We start from the raw sequence: 8,102 nt of genomic DNA, 5'->3' as shown, positions 1-8,102 counted from the left end.
TATGATGAACGTTGGCTGAAAGGCAGAATAAGTTCCGAGTAAGTAGGAAATGCATGTTGTTTTTCTTAGCCAGCTTTGAGAATTTACCCTTTGCAAGCCGTGCGTGCTGGTACAGGCTCATACCTGTAGCCCTAGGAACAGGGAGGCCCGTGGTTCAGCTGTTCAAGGTCAACCTTGGCTATGCAGTAAATTGGAGACCAGATGGGGATACATACATAAAACATATTTTTATACACATACATGCAAATTATGCATACATGCATACCATACATATGCCAACCACAAAACTAGAGCAATTCCCGGAGGAGTCCCGAATTATCCTCAGGATGTATATATTAGAGCTAATTAAATACTTCTAAGTTTTATTGAAAAGGCTGCATCATTGTGGATTTTCAAAAAATTCGAGGCCAGCTAGGGCTATGTAGTGCGCTCCAGGCCTAGCCCCAGGAGGCTAGGGAAAGATGAGGAAGAGAAAAATGAGAAATGACTTACCTCATTAGGGTCTTTTAGCTTTTGGGCTGCTTTAACAAAATATCAATAACTCAAAAGAAAGTTGTTTCCCACACTTTCGGGGGGTGAGAAGTACTCTATTAAGAAGGGTCTGTTTGAGCTTCCAACAGGAGACCATAGTGCTGTGCTTTAGGAGGGGTGAAAGAGCTTCTAATCAACACCTTAATCCCATTTTTTTGAAGCCAGAGCCTCCGGGCGGCTTCATCTCTTCTGAAAAGGCCCCTCTTCCTCCTCCTCTCCCTTCTCCTTCTTTTGGACTTTTGAGACAGGGTTTCTGTACCAGTCTTGGCTATTCTGAACTCCATCTCAGACCAGGTTGACCTCCAACTCAGAGATCTGACTGCTTCTACCTCCTGAGGGCTGAGATTACAGTGGACGAAGGCCCTGCATTTTAATGCTGTCACATTGCATGTTAGGTCCAATTTATGAATTTTAGAGGGAGAAATCTGGGGTTTCCGAGGCAGCATGTGTTGCATTCTGCCTTTGCCCCCCTCCACCTCAGCACCACATCCCAGCCATAGGGCACCTTGTGAGAACTGGGTACACCACCAGGCTCCAGTGCTTCCTCGTCATCATGGCATCTGCAAACATCCCATCCTGTGGCTCAAGATAGATAGGATTTGAGGGTAACACCTCCATCAGTGTCCTAGCACCTTAGCAGGCTGTCAGTGACTTCAGCAATATACCCCTCTCTTGCTGAGACCTCTCATTGAGAGAGGGATGCCCCCCCCATCTGCCCTTCACCTGGTGAGCTCACATCAGTCACGGGGCGCATTCCACTAACATCTTGAATCAGTAGACGAACACAACGGTATTATCCAACTTCCATAGCAACCTAAAATAGTTTTCTAGAGACTTTGAGACTACAGAGTTTCACACACCTTCTGCCCAGAGCGAGCCACTTTGATCGCAGCTCTGGCCATAGAATTCGGAGAACTTCAACTTCCAAAAACTATTTTTTGGTTCAGTCTAAAATGTTCAGTTCTGAACAGAGAAAATAGCCTTTTGCCTAAAGAATCATCTGATTCTTCATCTGAAACAAAGTTGGGAAGTCCAGTGCTATTGAAAGTTAACCATAAGTGTCTGCAAAACAAAACAGAAACTCTGTGCACACTGGAAGAAACTAACAGAGACTTTCACCGAGGAAGAAGAAAAAGGCCCTTTTGTGCGTCTAAAGCATACACAGGTATGACATGCAGGGTCGGTGTCCTTTCTGTTCACAAGGCAGAGGAACAGGCCAGCCAAAGCTCTCATTACTATGAAGGCGGAAAGGCACAGAAGCTTCCATCTCGGAAGCCTGCTGGAATCGCATTAGATCACAGGACAGTGCGAGAGGACAGGATGGACTGGTCTCTGAGAGACAGGAAGAAGCTTGCCGAGCTGGGACAGGTAGTCAGATCTACAGCATTGAAAACATAGGGGATTTTGCTGGTTTCTTTCTTTCTTTCTTTTTTTTTTTTTTTTTTTTTTTGATGTTTCAAGACAGGGTTTCTCCGTAGCTTTTGGTTCCTATCCTGGAACTAGCTCTTGTAGACCAGGCTGGCCTCGAACTCACAGAGATCCGCCTGCCTCTGCCTCCCGAGTGCTGGGATTAAAGGCGTGCACCATCACCGCCCGGCTCGCTGGTTTCTTTCTTAATTGATTATTTTCAGCAGCGGCCTGGGAGTAGAGTGAGGGTCCAGGGAAAGACTACTGTAACAGAGACAAGGCCTTACCAGACCATCTGCCCCAGCGGCGCAGGTCAGGGGAAAGGTGGTCCTCCAAAGACAAGGAGTGTGTCTTGAAGCCCTGTGCTCAGAAGCAGTATGAGGGCTGGGACAGCAAATAAGATAAGGTTTGACTAGGAGGCCAGCCAGCTCCTAGGACTGGCCAGAGCTACAGAGGCCTGGAGGAGAGGGGACCTTAACTGAAGTCTGGTAAGCAAGCATATTCTCACTCCTCAGTGCAGACCAAACAGCTCAGCTCCCTGGAAATTGGAAGTAGACAAGATAGCCAGGCAAAAGTTGGGAGCATGGAGGTGGGGTGGGGTTGGGGGAAGGGGAGAGGGGGAGAGAAGGGACAAGGGGAGAGTTGGGGAAAGCTTGGGGGAGTGGGATGGTTGAGATGGAAGAAGAACGGATATGGGGGCAAGGAAGAAGATATCTTAATTAAGGGAGCCATTTTGGGGTTGGCAAGAGGCTTGACTCTAGAGGGGTTCCCAGGTGTCCGTGGGGATGTCCCCAGCTAGGACCCCGGATAGTGGAGGAGAGGGAGCCTGAACTGGCCTTTGTTATGTCCAAATCCATGGGTCCCCCACAAAAGCCAACAAAGGAGACCGAGTGTCCCATATATAAAAGCAAAGAGCCTTTATTTTAATCAAATTTGCAAACTCAGTCTCTCTGCACGTCCAATGTATAGGAATATCCAGGTCAGCCTGGTCTACAAAGAGTTCCACAAAAGCCAGGAAACCCTGGAGGGGAGGGGAGAGAGAAAATGCCTCTGGAAGATTGGGCCGTAGGCAAGCCTGCCGGGCATTTTCTTAATTAGTGATTGACAGGGGAGAACCCAGCTCATGTGCTGGTGGGCCTGGGTTCCTTAAGAAAGCAGGATGAGAAAGCCATGGGGAGCAAGCCAGTAAGCAGCACCCCTCCATGGCCTCCGCATCAGCGCCTGCCTCCAGGTTGCTGCCCTGGAGTTTATGCCCTTGCTGCTTTTTGATGAATGAACTCTTATGTAGAACTGTGAGTGAAATAACCCCTTTCCTCCCCAAGGCTCAAAGGGTGGTGGGGGGAGGACACATCAATCTCACTGCAAAGGGGAAATAAAGGAGACATCACATGAGGACTAGGATGGGGGTTCTGGATTGAGGGGTGGACATGGGACCAAGAGGGGTCAGGAGAGGATGGAGGGAGAGAGTACTGGGAAAGACAACTGGAATCAGGGACACTTCTAAGATGGGCTTGAGACCTAGTGTAAGGATGCTCCCAGAATCTATGAGGACGACCCTAGCTCAGACTCGTAGCAATGGGGCACACAGAGCCTGGACCGGCCATCCCTTGTAACCTGGCAAGACTTCTAGTGGAGGAATTGGGACTCTGATCCAGTCACATAACCTTTGACCAACATTTTGACTGCCTACAGAAATCATGGTAGTGGCCAACCAATTACTGGTCCAGCTTAGAAGTTAATGCTATGAGAGAGAAAGAGAGTCCACCTTGACACAGTCTGCAGGGCTAGGACTCAGAGGCTGGATAGGCCAGAGACCTAAGATAGAATCAAACTTGAGTGGTAAAAAGGAAAACAAGTTATTAAATGATTACTAATGATATTCTGCTATACTCATAGATCATTGCCTAGCATAATTGTCCTCAGAGAGGCTTCACCCAGCGACTGATAGAAACAGATGCAGAGATCCACAGCCAAACATTATGTGGACATTGGGGAACCCTCTGGAAGAGGGGGCATTTGAAAGTGGTGGTTTGAAAGAAAATGGCCCCCAGAGGGAGTGGCACTCTTCAGAGGTGTGGCTTTGTTGGAGTGGGTATGGCCTTGTTGGAGGAAGTATGTTACTGTGGAGGTGTGCTTTAAGGTCTCCTATGCTCAAGCTACTCCCAGTGAGACAGTCTACTTCCTGTTGCCATCTGGTAAAGAGGGTAGCCAGCACTACATCTGCCTGCACATTGCCATGTTACCCACCATGATGATAATGGGCTGAACCTCTGAACTGTTAGCCACCACCTCAATTAAGTGTTTTCCTTTATAAAAGTTGCCATGGTCATGGTGTCTCTTCACAGAAATAAAACCCTAATTAAAACATTTATTTATTCTTAGCCAGGCGGTGGTGGCGCACGCCTTTAATCCCAGCACTCGGGAGGCAGAGGCAGGAGGATCTCTGTGAGTTCAAGGCCAACCTGGTCTACAAGAGCTAGTTCCAGGACAGGAACCAAAAGCTATGAAGAAACCCTGTCTCGAAAAATTAAAAAAAAAAAAAACATTTATTTATTCTTATTTTATGTGTAAGAGTGTCTACTTGCATGTATTTCTGTACCCCACATACTCTCAGACCAAAAGTATTCAATCCCCTGGGTCTGGACTTACAGAGGGTGGGTTCTGGGAATCAAACTCAGGTCCTCTGGAAATAGCCAGTGCTCTTAACTGCTGAGCTGCCTCCCTATTGTTGTTTTATTTTTAAGACAGGGTGTCACTGTGGAGCCCTGGATGGCACCTAGACTGACCACAAGCACTGTCTATGTCAACTGGCCTCAAAAGTGAAACTGTCTTGCATTTGTCTCCCATACACTGAGGTGACAGACAGGCCCTGCAGCACCCAGCCTGGGATCCTGACTGAGACTTTTCACCTCTGTAGCCCTTCATTTTCTCCACTGCAAGATGAAGGGTTGTGCTGGGTGGGCACCCCAAGCTCACAGAACTGTGATTTTGTTTCTTCCTGCAAGTGTGCCAATCAAAACATTAGGATTCTAGACTGGATTTACAACCAATGTTTATCTGAGAGGAAGTTTCTGTGGCACACACAGCCATTTAGAACAGGGTGAAGTAGAAACACACGCAGTCTCAACCCTTCGATTCTATTCCGCCTCATTATTATTAAAACTCTTCATAGCTATCGTTTATCAAGAACACCGCTACCATGTCTTAGTATCCTTTGCTGTCCATACTCACAGGGCTGACCTTGTATGGTGATGGCGTTCTGACATCTTGCTATTGTGACCCTGGCTGGTCACGAGCAATAGGTCCTTCCTTTAATCCCTGGAAGCAGAGGTGGGCTCTGAGTTCGAGGCCAGCATAGACTACAAAGGGAATTCCAGGATAAGCAGGCAGGGTGACACAGAGAAACCCTGTCTTATATCCCCACCCTCTGAAGAACAATGTTAGGAGAGAAGGTCATGCAGAATTTGCTTGTTAGTTTGAGACAGGCTCTCACTGTGCAGCCTGGGCTGGCCTGGAACTCACAGTGTAGACCAGGCTGCCCTTGAATTCACAGGGATCCATCTGCCTCTGCCTCCTGAGTGCTGTAACTACAGGAGTGTACTGCTAAGCCTGGACCAGCGCATGGAGATTTATTACATGCTGACCTTTTGAACACAAGGTCCTTGGGCCTGCCCTGGCCCCTTCGTCTCTGACGGCATTGCTGAGCCACTGACTCAGCCACTGCGTGCACGTTAGTGCTGCCATGACCCTGAGACCTTATGACAGATGCCTGTGCATACGTGAATCATACGAAACATTCCGAACTGCACCTTTGGTTATTTTCAGCCAAAATCTGTCCTCATAAGTGACCCTGAACCCACTTGCTCTTTCTCTAGCCTGATTTTTCTCCTTGGTTTCTCGCCACGCTCTTTCCTTCCATCCTAGAGCAGGACATTATTCCTTACTTATGAAACCCTCCCGAACAGCCAGCTTGCTGCTTAATCTAAAGTGCTCCACTCAGACCCAGTGGTCTCACCACACAACATCTGTATCCCTGTCCACACTCCACTGCCCAGCCACAGTGACCTCCTTAGCTTGGGAAGAGCCCTGTCTATGTGCACGCTAAACACTGGACTCGTTGCTCTTACCTGCCTCCCTCAGGTGAGGTGACACCCAGGTTAGTTCTGCTATTCCCTAGTCTCTCTTGCAGTATGAGGTCTCAGCTGCCCACAGAGGTAGTGGCTTGGTAATCTGTAGTTATTGCCTCCTCTCTCTTTCCATTACAATGCTGTTTTCCTACCAGACTCTAAATAGCTTGTCATTGAATCTAAGTCTCCAGGCCTTGCTTTGTGTGTTTATGTGCTTTGTGACTGAGTGCAAATGTGTTCCTACACAGCAAAGACGATGTGGGTGGGGCAATCTCAGCATGGACACACTTTATAGCGAGTCAGGAGAAAGGCAAATTAGAACCCAGCCTGGGATACATAAGGAGCTGTTGTCTCAACCAATCAATCAATCCATCAATCAAACACTAAACCAAGAAAGATCTCCTTTGTAAGAACCCCCGAATGGGATGAGTGTGTGGATAAAGATCCTTTCCCAGCCTAGGCCAACTTCAACAAACTCGTTTGGGCTTTTCTTTCTTATTGGGGACTTGATTTGGGAACCTTTGTGTTATTCTCGGCATTTTCCAGTGCTGACAAGTCAGCTTAGCCCTGATAGCCCCGTTCTTTATTATCCAGTCACCCCAGGTATCTGTGGTAGTTTGAGTGAAAATGGCCCCATAGCCCAAAGGGAGTGGCTCTATTACAGGAGGTGTTCGATTGGATGTTGTCTTGTGGAAGAAGTGTGTCACTGAGGTTGGGCTTTGAGGTTTTAGATGCTCAAACTAGGCCTTGTCTCTCTCTCTTTCTGTTGTCTGTTAATCTGGATATAGAAATCTCAGCTACTCCTCCACCACCATGTCTGCCTGCATGCCACTGTTGTAGAATATTTGATTGCACAACGACACTCTCGACACTCAGAGACTGTTAACCTTGAATCAGGCTGTTCAGTTAGAAACTAGTTGACGAGAATTAGCCATAGAGATTTTGGAGGACCAGGATAAGTATAGAGAGACACAGGAAGTAGCAGGGAGGGGCTTAGAAAGCTTCTTGGGCCCTTTAGCATCCAGGAAGGAGAAAGAGTTGAGGTCAAGCCAGGCGATGGTGGTGCATGCCTTTAATCCCAGAACTCGGGAGGCAGAGGCAGGCGGATCTCTGGGAGTTCGAGACCAGCCTGGTCTACAGAGCTAGTTCCAAGACAGGCTCCAAAGCCACAGAGAAACCCTGTCTCGGAAAAAAAATAAAAATAAAAAAAAGAGTTGAGGTCACTGGTCTCTTCTCCAGCACTTCTCTGCTGAATCAGGATTTTACCCTGATAGTTGACTCCCAAGTTTTTATTAATAATGATAATGGACTAAACCTTTGAACTCTAAGTCAGCCCCAGTTAGATGTTTTCATTGATAGGAGTTGCCGTGATCATGGAGTCTCTTCACAGCAACAGAAACCCTGACTAAGAGAGCATCTGAGGAGACACAGTCCTCCCCCTGGAACACAGCCCAGGTATGATCCGCTTGTCCAGCCTGTCTTTCTTTATCATGGCTCCTGTTACACAGAGCTAGCCACATCCCTCTGCCTCTCAAGTCTTATCTTGGTCATTTTCTCCGCATGGACCTCTACTCTGCCTCTTAGGTACAGATATCTAACTGTTCTCAGAACGTGGCAGGTCACACCTTTAGTCCAGTTGCTTGGGAGGTAGAGTCGAACAGATCTCCATGGGTTTAAGGCAGGTGTGGTCTCCACACTGAGTTCCAGGCCAGCCAGGACTACACTGTGCAACCCTGCCTCAAAAAGAAATTTTCAATACTAAAAATGATTTGTTCACTAGGGGGACTGGGGAGTCCAAGATCAAGGGCCAGGCAGATGTGGTATCTGTTGAGAACATGCTTCAAAGTTGGTGATTTCAGGTTGTGTCCTCGTGTGGAAAGGAGAGCCTGAGCTCCTTGGGGTTGCTTGTTTTTATAGAAATTACACAAAAGAGAGGTTTTCTTGTGACATCTTCATGCATATTTTGTACCTTGCTCATATCACCCTCCGTGTCTAGGAGGTTGGTCGCACGTTTTCTTCTTTCTTCTGTACTCCTAT

This window comes from Chionomys nivalis, chromosome 20 (assembly GCF_950005125.1).
Source record: "Chionomys nivalis chromosome 20, mChiNiv1.1, whole genome shotgun sequence".
Lineage (NCBI taxonomy): Eukaryota > Metazoa > Chordata > Mammalia > Rodentia > Cricetidae > Chionomys > Chionomys nivalis.
This window is presented reverse-complemented; position numbering follows the sequence as displayed.